Raw genomic sequence first — 14,828 nt, forward strand, 5'->3', positions numbered from 1 at the left:
CACACACTCAGGCCAAGAAAAGAAATGGGCTTTCCAGAATTTTTTAAAAAATAACAAATATTACCCCAGCTTATACTTTTTTAAAAATTTAGTTTGTTCATTTTAAGTATGTTGACCTTAATTAAATCTCACCATTCTTCTAAAATACAAAGGATTCCTTAATGTTTTTACTTCAAACTATGTCTTGGTCTCATTTCATCCAGTTTCTTTCCAAACATTACAACGTTCCAGCCACAAATGACTTGCCATTTCCTACCCAGGTCAAGTGTTTGTGTCTCCACATCTTTATAAAAGCTTTGTCTTCTTCCTGGAATATTCTCCCAGGACGTTTCTATCAACATCTTAGTCAAGGTGACTTCTGTGAGGTCACCTCTGATGACTTCAGTCAGACACCCTTTGTCTCTCAGTTCAGCAGTTTCACTCTGCCTCTCACTACAGCTGGTTTATGTTTAACTCTGCTACTCAAGGTCAAGGCCCACATCTAAATTTTTATTTACCTAACACAATACCTTATCCTGACAGGAAACAAATGTTTACCAAATATTTTAGCCAATAGTATCAAAATTACAGTAAACAAGATATGGTTAAAACTTACTGGAAAGTTCTAATTGTCTCACCTTGCAAGTCTACTACTTTTTTGGGTTTGGTTTTTTTGTTTTTTGGGTTTTTTTGCTTTGTTCTGTTTTTGCCACATCGAGCAGCTTATGGGATCTCAGTTCCCAGAACAGGGATTAAATCCAGGCCAGGGCCATGAAAGCCTGGGATCCTAACCACGAAGCCACGAGGGAACTCCCAACAAACCTACTACTTCGAACAACACTGTTAAAAGCGTTCCAGGAAAATAATAAATGTTCGTATTATTTTTCTTGAAGGACTCCATTAACTCACTTGTATGGTATATTTAAACCTTTGACCTAAAGCTAAGTGTCAAAAATACTTAGCCCTGGGGACTTCCCTGGTGGCGCAGTGGATAAGACTCCACGCTCCCTATGCAGGAGGCCCGGGTTCAATCCCTGGTCAGGGAACTAGATCCCACATGCACGCCACAACTAAGAGTTCACATGCCACAACTGGGAAGACCGCATGCCACAGCTAAGGAGCCCATGAGCCGCAACTGGGGAGCCTGCCTGCCACAACTAAGACCCAGTGCAACCAAATAAATAAATAAATATTAAAAAAAAAATACTTAGCCCTTTTTGAAGAACCGCAAGGCTACTCTTGAAATCCTTTCAATTATGTTTGGAATTTCAGAATGATCAATAATGAGATTTAAGAGAACTCTGAAAATAATTCCATTGCATCAACATGAGAATTCCCATTTTACTCTCACTTAAAACTCTATCAAACACTATGACTGTACCAACTAAAGACAAAATCTCTTTGCAGGCCTTCTCTTCAGCCGACGGAGCAATCAGTGAGAAGGGAGAGCTTACAGCTCTCGCTGCTCCTGAGATCAGTAGACACCACACCTTTGCCATGTACTCTAATGGTCTGCTCACAACATTACTGACAACGTAACAACTTTGTTTCATTGGTCTAATTCCTGGAAAGAACTGGTGCTCTTCACTGACCCCTAAACCCAGGCCTGGGCCACTCTATGCTTCCGGCAACCTCCTTGCATCTCACGCCTCACTGAACGCCTCTGCACGCCGTGGTGCAGGCCTTTAGAAAATAACCCCCCAAATCAATTACTATGAAGAGATTTCTCAGTGCTTCAAACAGTTTCAGGGTTCTTCCAGAGCAACTGAAGACAAAAAAAATTTGACTAATTCTGCCTCAGTATCAAGTTTTCCATCTGACCCTCTACCTCCTCAGGGCAATGTCAGGGTAACTTCCTCAGTCCTTAAGTATGTGCACAGACCAAAGAACTCTGAAATTCAGACACTGTATGTGATATTTTGGAACACCCAGTTAACTTGCTTTCTAGCAGCAAGGCTCTGATCAACAAAGTAGGAAACATGCTCGTGAAGATGTCCCGTTAATGTCACCTAAATGGCAGCACTTATCATTTTCTGGGCGACTGACTCATTCCTTCTCTCAAACCACCCACTACAACTGGCCTCCCCTTTTCAAAATGGTGTGATCGTTCAAGGTAAAACAATGTTTGTCAGCTTGTTTAGTCGGAGTTGTTTTTAAAAAATCTTGGGATGGTGAAAATTCAGGACTGCAGAACCACTGATCTTAAAAAAAAACACGGTGCAACACGTCTGGTGCTCCGGTTTTTGTAGCCGCCGCCCAGGGGACAACCCCTGATCGCCTGGCTCCGGCTGCCAGCAGGGCGTACATTCACAGGTCCCCCAGGACTACAGCGCTCCTACTGACGGCAGCATGGAAGGGGCTGGACCTGTATGACAGGCTCACCCCGAAGGCAGCTTCAGGTGTGAGGAAGACCCTACCTGAGTCCCCTCCACCACCAACAAGCCAACAGTGCGCTGCATCTGTGGAGAGGACAACGGCACCATCATCTGGCTCTGTCGGCCCAAAGGTGCGGCCCAGTGATGGTCTAACTGCGGAACCCATACAAGTTGGTGCCCCACCAGCTGGCCTACCGAGAAAACAGTTCTTAACAGGTTCTCCTCCAGGGCACAGTGTAAAGACAGCAGACTGAACTGCACCCCAGACTCCCCGTAAAAGAGGTCGATTACCTTATCTTCAAAGCTGGGGCCTGTAGAGCAAGCAGGCTTGTAATTAAACACACACCCAGGGGCTATAATTCTCTCCAGAAACTGGGAGGGCCAGCAGGTACCATCTGTGCACTCTCCCTCTCTCTGTCCCACCCGAGGCAGCCAGCGTCTCTGAGCAAGGACCTAGTGCCAGTGTACACGTCTGCCGCCCACAGGGGACATCCCTGGCCCTGGCGGCCACCAGTTCAGCAGGACTGTAGCAAACAGGCCATAGTCAACTGGCAGTCCTACCAGGGCTCAGTGCAGAGGGAGCAGACAGAAATGCCTATTTCCCAATCTGCCCCTGAAACAGGTAAATTCGCACACTTTTAAAACTGCCGTCTGAGAGCGTGGCTTCCCAACGGCCTGAATCTAGGGGCTGACCGCAATCCTCCCCGTTGGGCCAGTGACAGACCTGACACACCCTCAGCTACTGGGAGCCAAAAGCAATAAAGCAGGCTGCTGGGAAAGCTGAATGGTTGAGACACAACCAAGAGCTGGTGCAGGGTCGCACAAGAAGGCTCATCTATGAGGCCAGTCGTGTAAGACTAGGAGAGGTGGCTGTTTTATCTAAACAGAGAGTCAAGGAAAACGAAGAAACAGAAGAATATGACCCAAACGAAAGACCAAGATAAAAGCTCTGTAAAAAAAGACCTTAATGAAAGTGATTTACCTGATAAAGAGGTTTAAATTACCGTCATAAAGATGCTCACCAAGCTCGGAAGAACGATGGATGAACAAAGAATTTCAGAAGATACTGAAAATCTAAGAAGGCGCCCAGTAGAAATCATAAGGCCAAAAAATACAATAACTTAACTAAAAAACACAACAGAGGAGTTCAACAGCAGACTAGACAAAGCAGAATAAAGGAAGAAATGAATCTGAAGAAAGGAAGAAACAAAGCAGAAGACAGGGCAGTGTAACTCATCTGATCAGAGCAGCAAAAAGAAAAAAGAATGAAGATAGCTTAAGAGAGGTATGAGACAACATGCTAACCAACATTTGCATCGTAAGGTTCCCTGAAGGAAAGGAGAGAAGGAGGCAGAAAACTTACGTGAAGAAAGTTTCCTTCACATAAGAAAGAAGAAACAATGGCTGAAGATTTCCCTAATTTTGGGAAGGAAACAGACATCTAGATTCAGGAAGTTCAGGGAGTTCCAAAAAAGAGATGAAGATACCCACACCAATACATATTATAATTAAAATATCAAAACGAGAAGAGAATCTTAAAAAGTGACAGGAGACAGACAACTTGTTATGTACAAGAGAACTCCCAAGAGACTCTGAGCAGACTTTTCAGCAGACACCGCAGGCCAGAAGGAAGTGGCAGGATATAACTCAAAGCGCTGAAAGAAAGAACTGCCGCCAAGAACACTCCACTCAGGGGGCTTCCCTGGTGGCGCAGTGGTTAAGAATCCACCTGCCAATGCAGGGGACACGGGTTCGAGCCCCAGTCCGGCAAGGTCCCATATCCCACAGAGGAACTAAGCCCGTGCACCACAACTAGCGAGCCTGCGCGCTAGAGCTCGTGAGCCACAACCACTGAGCCCACGTGCCACAACTACTGAAGCCCACGCGCCTAGAGCCCGTGCTCCGCAACAAGAGAAGCCACCACAAGGAGAAGCCCACGTACCGCAACAAAGACCCAACACAGCCAAACATAAATTAAATCTTTAAAAAAAAAATACTCCACTCAGAAAAGTTGTCCTTCAGATTTGAAGGCAAGGTAAAGAGTTTCTCAGACAAGCAAAAGCTAACAGAGTTCATCACCGCTAGACCAGCCTTATAAGAAATTTTATAGGGATTTAAGTTGAAACAAAAAGGTGCTAATTAGTAACAGGAAAACAAAGTATTAATCCCAATGGTAAAATATATAAAAAAAATTCAGAGTAACCTAAAGCTGTAAACATGGTGAATTAATCACAAAGCTGGAATAAAGGTTAAAAGACAAAACAAAATACAACTAACTACAACCATTTGTTAAGGGAAACACAGATAAACGGATGTAAACGGTGACATCAAAAGTATAAACGGGGGTGGGGGATGTAAAAATGTAGTCACAAGGATGCCCACCTTGCCACTTTTATTCAACATACTCTTGGAAGTCCCAGCCAGAGCAACTAGGCAAGAGAAAGAAATAAAAGGCACCCAAATTGGAAAGGAATAAGTAAAACTGTCAGTATTTGCAGGTGAAATGTTACTAATACGTAGAAAAGCTGAAAGAATCACCAAAAAACTGTTAGAATAAATTCAGTAAAGCTAGAAGATACAAAACCAATACACAAAAATCTGTTGCCTTTCTATACATTAGCAATTAACTACCAGAAACAGAAATTAAGAAAACATCCCCTTTACAACTGCATCAGAGAAATAAATTTAAATAAGGAGGTGAAAGACCTGTACAGTGAAACTACAGCACACTGATGAAAGAAATGAAAGACAACACAAATAAATGGAAAGATATTCCATGCTCCCGGGCTGGAAGAATTAATATTGTTAAAATGTCCATACTATCCAAAGTAATCTAAAGATTTAATGCAATCTCTGTCAAAGTTCCAATGGCATTTTTAAAAGAAAGAAAATAAACGACCCTAAAATTTGTATGCAATCATAGAAAACCCCAATAGTCAAAGCAAACTTGAGGGAAAAAACAAAGCTAGAAGCATCACACTTTCACTTCAAACTATATTACAGAGCTATAGTAACTGAAACAGTATGATACTGCATAAAAACACACACATAGACCAACAGAAGAGAATAAAGAGCCCCAAAACAAACCCACGCCATGTATGGTCAATTAATTTGTGAGAAAGGTGTCAAAAATATACAATGGGAAAAGTACATTCTCTTCAGTAAATGGGAAAACTGGACAACCACATGGAAAATAATGAAATCTGACCCCTATCTTACACCATACACAATATCAACTCAAAATGTATTGAAACTTGAACATAAGACCTGAAACCATAAAATTTCTAGAAGGAAACATTGGCAATGAGCCACTTGACGTTAGTCTTGGTGATGACTATTTGGATTTAACACCAAAAGCAAAGGCAACAGAAGAAAAATAAACAAGTGGTACTACATCAAACTAAAAAGGTTCTGTACAGCAAAGGAAACAATCAGTTGAAAAGGCAACCTACCAAATGATAGAAAATATTTGCAAATCATGCATCTGATAAGGATTAACAGCCAAGCTAAAAAAGGAACTCATATAACTCCACAACGAAAAAAAAATAAAAAATACAATTAAAAAAAGGTCAGAGGATCTGAACATTTTCCCAAAGAAGACATACAGATGGTCAACAGATACATGCAATGGTGTTCAACATCATCAGGGAAATGCAAATCAAAACCACAGTGAGATTATCACCTCACAGCACAGGAAACAATTGAAATGCTCCATCAGAGAAGTAATCTAAAGTACTTCCATATGGTAGTGAAGTAAAAACCTTCTTAAGGTCCTAAAACATCGTGTCTTCAAGTCCATAAGGATAACCTGGAAATCTTGTTAATAACACAGATTCTTGAGTCCTGGCCCCAGAAACTAAAAGAGTAAGTCTGGAGTAGAGTTCCAGAAATCTGCCCTTTAACCCTTTGTATACCATCAGCGTCCAATGGACACAATTTTAAATTCTGAGTTTCTTTTTTCAGAAGTTCTATTTCACGACTTTTATTCTTTCTTAGACAAAAGAAAGGGAGGGAGGGATGAACTGGAAAAAAAAAATCTTTAAATAGAGTAAAATCACCCTACCTTACAGATATCACAAGGGTTCAACTGGACTCCTTTATAAATCTAAGATGCGTTATGGAATCTCACTGAACTTATTTTTCCCATATCTTGAAACAGTTTTGCTACTGTATCTAGGAATTACTTAATCATTATTCATCCGTTATTCCCAAGTATGCTAAAGAAAAAACTAAAATGACAATAGGAACAAAAAGTAGAATCATTCTTATTCATTCTAGGAATACATTATGTCATCCTTCAGTATGTGCTGCCCAGAGTACTGCATCCTCTTCCAAAAATGTATGAAGTCTGGAGACGCCATCTTTGTAGCCTTGTTTTTAAACTGTATTCTTTGAACACAGTAGAAAATATGGGATTTTTCATTTTTCACCCATGATGGCACAGAGAATAAACTGGAGGAAGACATTAGACAAATCAGAAATGAATACAAACAAATAGCTGTACTCTAGACTTTTATGATAATGAGGGAATTGATCAAAAGCAAACCTCAGACTATGAGTTTTCAGATGAAGATATCTTAATTCAAATTCCTCAAACTTAAAGATCAATGAGTAAACAATATGCCTATACTTAATTAAAAAAATACAATTTTTCAGTTAGTCATTCTGAAGAAAGCACTTTATTGTACAATATTTTGAAACAAGTCCCTAGATCCTGTTTAAAAGGATATTTACCATCTTCTTTCCTCTTTTATATCTATACAGCAAAACTTACTGGATTTGGTTTGTAAGTAGCCAAATGAAGGCAGGTAGTTAAACAAAGGTGACCAGATGAAAACAGCAATGTAGAGAAATTTTTAAAAATCTGTTGCACTGACTATTCTAACTGGTATTTATAAAAGTATAAATGAAAATTCTTTGCAAATGTAAGTTAGATGGTCATCCCTGCAAAATCATGAACCATGAAAGTTTGCAAAAATACTGCATTTTGACAACGCAAGTACAAAAATTACTGAACAGTAACGTTAGAACCTATTAGAGATGGGTATGAAATCTAAAATCCAGTATTGTGTTTTGACAACCAAGTGCATGAAAAAAACCTAAAAGTAATGATAAGCTAAGATATATTAGAGATGTAACTGAAATCTGGAACAATATTTATAAAAAGGATATCTCCCAACTGTATGGAGGACAGTTGATGAGCAATTAGTTGCACTCAAAGATGTTGCCCGTTTCAGCTATATATACCTTCAAAACCAGGAAAACTTAGAACAAAATTTTTGGTTTCTTATGTTCAAGTTGTTATTAAAATTCTGTTTCTAGTAAAACCGTGTTTCCCTATGCCTTTATTTTCATTTCTGCAAGTTATTCATAAAATGACCTAAATTATACAAAATATTCACTGGACCCAGATGATAAATAGTAATGATCATGTTTTCTAGCACACTGTGGATTCATAAGCATTCCAGACGATTCACATATGGTGTCAAGCAACACACTGTGATAAAGTCCTAAACAGTCTTCATGGCAGTGTTTCTCAAACTTGGCTCACCACCAGATCAGAATTATTTGGGCACTAGTTAAAAATACTTTACCAAGCTGACACAGATTTCATGGAAGGACGTAGGAATTATTCTTTTAATAAATATCCCAGGAGACTATGATGATAAGCAATTGAGAAATATGGTCATATGAAGTCTACTCTAAGTACAACTTCTTTTTACCCATAAGATTCCATTTCCCACCTATTGAACTGGCAAAAATCCAAAGCTGAACAACACTCTGATAATGAGGCTCTGAGAAACACTCATACATTACTGGTAAAAGTGTAAAGTAGTATAATTTCCACAAATAGTAAGTTTGCAATATCTACGAAAATTGTACATGCAGATACCCTCCAACCCAGCAATACCACTTCAGGTTTTAGTCTATAAATATACCTACACACAAAAAGCAACAAATGTAACATTTTATTCACTGAAGCACCAGCTGTAATAGCAAAATTCTTTAAACAAAGGAGGAAGTACTAGATACACAAAATAGTAAACGAGGTCGAAAATATTATCACATTAACTGGAAAAAACAAAGCATTATTTAGTGCAGTATATAAAGTATGCTCAAATTTGTGTTCAAAGGAAGGGGGAACTTAAGGAACCAGAAGAAGAAACACAAACTAAACCCAAAGCTAGCAGAAGTAAGGAAGTAACAGACATAAATAAAAAAGAGAAGAAAAAAATTAAGAAAAATCAATGAAAACTAAATTTAGTTCTTTAAAAAGATCAACAAAATCGACAAACCTTTAGCTGAATGGACTAGGAAATAAAAAGAAAACTCAACATGTTAAAATGAAAGTGGAAATACTAGCAGAGTTTCTACAGAAATAAAACATTAAGTCTCTCTACAAGAGAGCACTATAAACAACTGTACACTAAAAAATTGGATAAACTAGATGAAATGCACACATTCCTAGAAACACAAAACCTATCAAGACTAACTCAGAAAGAAATAGAAAATCTAAATAGACCCAAAACTAATAAAGAGACTGAATCAGTAATCAAAAATGTCTCAACAAGGAAAAGCCCTGAACCTGATAGCTTCATTGGTGAACTCTACTAAACACTTGAAGAATATCAATCTTTCTCAAAATTTTGCAAAAAAATTGAAAAGGGGACACTTTCATTCTATGAGGACAGCATTACCCTGATACCAAAGCCAGATAAAGACACAAGAAAGCAAACTATAGACCAACACCCCTTATGAACACTGATGCAATCCTCAACAAAATACTAGCAAACAGAATTCAACAGCATGTTAAAAGGATTAGACATCTCTTAACAAATGGGATTTATTTCTGGAATACGAAGATAGTTCAACATATGAAAATTGTTCAAAGTAATACATATCAACAAAATGAAGTGCAAAAAACACAAGATCATCTGAATTGATGTAGGAAAAGCATTTGACAAAATTCAACACCGCTTTATGCTAAACACACACAAGAGAATAGGAGTAGAAGAAAACAACTTCCACATGATAAAAGCCATATATGCAAAACCCACAGCAAACATCATACTCAATGGTGAAAGACTGAATATTTTTCCACTAAGGTCAGGAACAAGGCAAGCATGCCCACTTTCAACACTACTCTTCAACACAGTACTGCAAGTTCTAGCCAGAGCAAGAAAAAGAAATAAAAGGCATCCAAACGGGAAAAGAAGTAAAATTATCTCTGTTTTCAGATATGACCTTATATGTTTAGGGTTTAAAAAACCTTAAAGAGTCCACAAAAAAGCATTAAAACTAAAAAACAAATTCAGCAATGTAACAGGATACAGTCAATGCACAAAAATCAGCTGCATTTTTATACGTAAATAACAAGCAATCTGAAAAGGAAAACAAAACCAAATCCATTTACAATAGCATCAAAAAAAATAAACTACTTAACGAATCTAATCAAGAAGGTAAAAAACTTGTACAATGAAAACCACAAAACACTGCTGAAAGAAATTGAAAACAATCTTAGAAACAAAACTGGAGAACTCACACTTCCTGATTTCAAAATTTACTATAAAGCTAGAGTATTCAAAATGGTAACTACTGAAGCCCACAAGCCTAGAGCCCGTGCTCTGCAACGAGAAGCCACCGCACTGAGAAGCCTGCGCACCGCAACGAAGAGTAGCCCCGGCTCGCAGCAGCTAGAGAAAGCCCACGTGCAGCAACAAAGACCCAACACAGCCAAAAATTTGAAAAATTTTTTAAAAAACCAATCAAAATGGTATAGTATTAGCATAAAGACAAACATAGACCAATGGAATAGAACAGACAGCCTAAAATAAACCCTCGTATACATGGTCAAATGATTTTTGACAAGGGTGCCAAGACCATTCAATGGAAAAGACAGTCTTTTCAACAAATGGCGCTGGGAAAACTGGATATCCACATGCAAAAGAATGAAGGTGGACCCTCACCTAACACAATATATACAAAACTTAACTCAAAATGGATCCAGGATCTAAAGGTAAGACCTAAAACAATAAAACTCTTAGAAGAAAACACAGGACAAAACATTCCTGACATTGGATTTAGCAATGGTTTCTTCGATATGACACCAAAGGCACAGGTCACAAAAGAAAAATACATATTGGACTTAATGAAAATTTTAAAAAATTTGTGCATCAAAGGACACTATCAAGAGCGTAAACAGGCAACCCACTGAATGCGAGAAAATATTTGCAAATCATAACTGATAAGGGATTAATATCCAGAACATTTAGAGAACTCCTAAAACAACAACAAAATCAAAACTATGAGATACCACCTCACAGCCACCAGAGTAACAACTATCAAAAAAAGAAAACAAGTGTTGGCGAGGACGTGGAGAAATTAGAACTCTTATTCACTGTTGGCGGGAATGGAAAATGGTACAGGTGCTATAAAACACAGTATGGCAGTTCCCCCCATAATTAAAAATAGAACGCTGTATGATCCAGCAATTCCATTTCTGAGTATACACCCAAAAGAATCGAAATCTGGATCTGAAGAGGTATTTGTATACCTACATTCACAGCAGCATTATTCGCAACAGCTCAAACGTGGAAGCAACCCAAGTGTCTATCGACAGATGAACGGATGAACAAAATGTCAACACATATATATGCGCGCACAAACGCGCACACACACACACAACGGAACTTTATCCTACCTTAAAAATGGAAGGAAACTCTGCAACGTACTATTGATACAACATGGATGAAACCTTGAGGACATCATGCGAAGCTAAATAAGCCAAACACAAGCAAGACAAATATGTGATCCCACTTACATGAGGTACTTGCAGTATCAAAATCATAAAGACACAAAGTACAGCGATGGTTGCCAGGGGCTGGGGGGAGGACAGAATGGGGCGTTACTGTTTAATGCGCAGAGACTTCCAGTGTTAAGATGAAAAGACTCAAGGGGATGGACGGTGGTGATGGCTGCACACCAATGTCAGTGTATTTAATATCTCTGAACTGTACACTTAACAATGGTTAAGATGGTAAAAATTTACGCGTACTTTACCACAATAAAAAAAAAAAAGAAAAACAACAGAAGGGGGAAAAATATATTTATAGGTTTGTACAGGTATAAAATATCCCTGGAACGATACCTAAAAAATGCCGAACAGCTGGCTCCCACAGGAAGAGAGTACGGTTGGCTAGAGGACCTTGAAGGAAGGAAATTTTACACTGTATACCCTTTTTTGCTTAAATGCTGAGCCCTGTAACTGCTTACCTCCTCAAAAACTAAATAAACGTGCAAAAAATCTTGGCAGCACTTGGAAAGAAATGAATAAATGTGAATATAACTATGACTAGATGTAACGGTTGGTTTTTTGGGGGGGGGAAATCTTTCTTTTTAGAAACTTATGGCATTTACTACCTAAAGAAGTACCTAAATCCGACAAAAAAAACAGGAAAGAAAAAAGAGTTGAGTCATGCTCAATTAAAGGAACTGTTTACTGAATAGTACACTCAACCGCCAACTATTAGTAAACGCTTCCTCTTTTAGTCACGATTTTCATATCCTTTCTCATAACGCCCAAACGTAACTAAAAACTAATGGTGCCAAAGTTAAATGTGAATTATAATAGAATGACTCTTTCCTGAACCTATTAAAAGACATTCCGACACCACTGTAAAGCAATTATACTCCAATAAAGATGTAAAAGAAAAAAAAGACATTCCATATCCTTATTTTTATTCTGCAGCACAAACTATCTGATCTATAATGTTTACACACCGTTCAAAGAACAGAAGTTCGTAGAACGAAGTTGGTAACAGAGCAAATCAAAAAACAAACGCACACATTTTTACCGTCTGCCCTCAACCTCAAAGAGAAAAACTTAAAAGAATGGACACATTTTATTTCACCATTTGTATATACTGGCGATAAAGCTGACCAGGCTGCGGCTGGGTTCCCCTGTAACTTTCCTTTTTAATCAACTGTTTCTTCTTTGAAACAACTGGATGTTGTGAGATTCGTAAACCAAACGTACTTCCTAAGAGAGATACATAATATTAAAAATAACCGGGAACGGCTGTTCAGATGATATACACAGACCAGATAAACCTAGAAATCTCCCGTTAAAAACTAGCACCTTAACAGACTCCCTGCTTAAATGAATCCGTTTTGGTAAAAAGGGAAAACTTTACCCACATCTACATGCCTCCGCCTGCCCCGTATTACAAGCGAATCCTGAAACGAAAGCTGAGAATCGCGACCCTCGAGGGAGGATTCCTGCTGAGCGCACCCTGCTGGGGGCGTTTCTCCCTTTCCTCCAACTTCTCCAGAAGCCAGCGCCCCGCGAACACCTCTCCCCCTCCCCCTCCCGAAAGGCAAGGCTTCGCCCGCGCAACGGACACCTCCTTCCTCCGTCCACGTCCCGACGTTCCGAAGCGGCCACCGAGGAAGGCGACGCAGCCCAGCCTGGGGACGCGGCACCGGGACGGCCCGCAGCCGGCGACTCTCCCCTCACCAGCCCTGGGTAGCTCACCCGACACGAACAAAAAGGGTCGAGGCGGACGGGGACTGGGGGCGGCGGGCGTCGCCCCCGGCCGGGCCCCAGGCTCGCCCTCCACCCCCAGACGGAACCCCGAAACCCACAGGGTGGTGGGCGCTCGGAGGGCGCCGCTCGCGCAAACTTTCGCCCCGGGCCCGGCCGGGCGCCGGGAAGAGCGCGGAGCGGAGCCCACAGAGGGGAAGGCGGCGCCGAGACGCCCTCCGCCCAGCGGTCCGGGGCCCCGCGCCCGAGATGCCGTGAGCTTCCCCGTTCCCCCCGCAAGGGCTGCTCACCGAGGCCGCAGGGACGCACACACTGCAGCCGCCGCCGGTCACTGGCTCAGACTTCCGAGACCCAGAGAGAGGAGAACGGTGCGCGCCCGAGGACCGCCCGCGCCGCGCGTCCCCGCCTTCCGCCCGCGCCTTCCCCCCACGCCTTCCGTCTCCGCGCGCTCGGTCAGGTGACCCGCTCCCCATGGTAACGGGGCAGGGGCGGGGCGAGGCGTGCGCCTGCTCCGCCGCTCCCGCCCACCTGCTCCGCTCTCCAGACAGTTCCCTGCCTAACGGCCGGGGGCCCCCAGCTCACTGCTGATCATCCGCCCTCACGGTCACTTAGTTCCCCATCACCTCCGACACATCGAGAGGCCCGAGAACGTACCGTTCGCCCATTTCCCAGCCAGCCCTAAACTTCCACCACACCCACGGGCTCCGCAACGTTCCTCCCACTAACCCTTCTCGACTCCTGCCTTCTTTGCGTTACAACTTTTTTCTTTGGCATTTATTACTCTTTGTCCGTCTGAGCTGAAGTTTGCTGGTTGTTGAAGGTTATGTGTGGTAGTGCACAAAAGTAATAGCTTTATCCTAATACAAAAACTGAAAAACTATTTCTTAAGGGCTACGTTCCAAGCACTGTCCGAAGAACTTGATGTATAGAGCAGTCTTATTTGGTCCTTACATCAAAGACAGATACAGCATCTTCTTTAACATGCAAAGACACTGAGGCACAGTTTGCCTAAGTTTTCTGTAGTTACCATGGAGTAACAGAGTAGTTGACAAAATAGCATTAACTTAGAAGCGTTTTATTTCTAGCTAAATTATTTAGTGCCATAATAATTTAATCTATGATAAAATAAAAACCTGAGCATAAAAGAGATGACAATAAGATGAAAACTTTGCCCTCAGAGAGTTTGTGGTCTGCTAGACATTGTAAAATAATTGCAATGGAAAAAAAAATTGCAATGGGAAGGAAAACTGGTTTTGTTCACAGATGACATGGTTATGTAGAAAGTCCCAAAGAATTGACCAAAAAAAAAACAACCCTAAAACTAAGAAGCAGTTATAGCAAGGTTGCAGGATTCAAGGTTAACATATAAAAGCCAACCACTTTCCTATATAACAGCAATAAACAACTGGAATTCGAGATTAAGGACACAATATCACTGATATTAGCACAAAAACAATGAAACAATACTTAGGTAAAACTCTAACAAAATATGTACAAAATTTATATGAGAAAAACTATAAGATTCTGATGAAAGAAACCAAAGAAGATACAAATAAATGCAAGGACAGTCCACGTTCATGAACAGGAAGACTTGTTATTGTCAAGATGTCAGTTTTTCCCAACCTGATTTGACACAATCTCAGTCAAAATCCCGGCAAGTTATATTTTGGATATGAACAAACTGATTCGAAAGTTTGTATGGAAAGACAAAAGTCCCAGAAGAGCCAACCCAAACTGGAAGAAGAAGAACAAAGTCACGGGCCTTTGTGTGCCCAACGTCCAAACTTACTATAAGGCTACAGTAGGGACTTCCCTGGTGGGGCAGTAATTAAGAATCCACCTGCCAATGCAGGGGACACAGGTTCGAGCCCTGACCCGGGAAGATCCCACATGCCGCGGAGCAACTAAGCCCATGCGCCACAACTACTGAG

General features: G+C 40.8%; 1 protein-coding gene across 2 annotated transcripts in view; it reads right to left on the minus strand.

The window, feature by feature from the left end:
• Positions 1 to 13,312, minus strand: part of SDCBP (syndecan binding protein) — a 31,184-nt gene extending 17,872 nt beyond the window's left edge. For both annotated transcript variants that reach the window (XM_027128046.1, XM_027128045.1), the window contains exon 1: positions 13,188 to 13,312. The gene's annotated coding sequence lies outside the window, so the exon portion shown is untranslated. The remainder of the gene's footprint in view (positions 1 to 13,187) is intronic.
• Between the last annotated feature and the right edge of the window lie 1,516 nt (positions 13,313 to 14,828).

The sequence above is a fragment of the Aethalodelphis obliquidens genome, unplaced genomic scaffold, assembly GCF_003676395.1.
Source record: "Aethalodelphis obliquidens isolate GAN/ISIS:26980383/991018 unplaced genomic scaffold, ASM367639v1 scaffold33, whole genome shotgun sequence".
In the NCBI taxonomy this organism is placed as follows: Eukaryota; Metazoa; Chordata; class Mammalia; order Artiodactyla; family Delphinidae; genus Aethalodelphis; species Aethalodelphis obliquidens.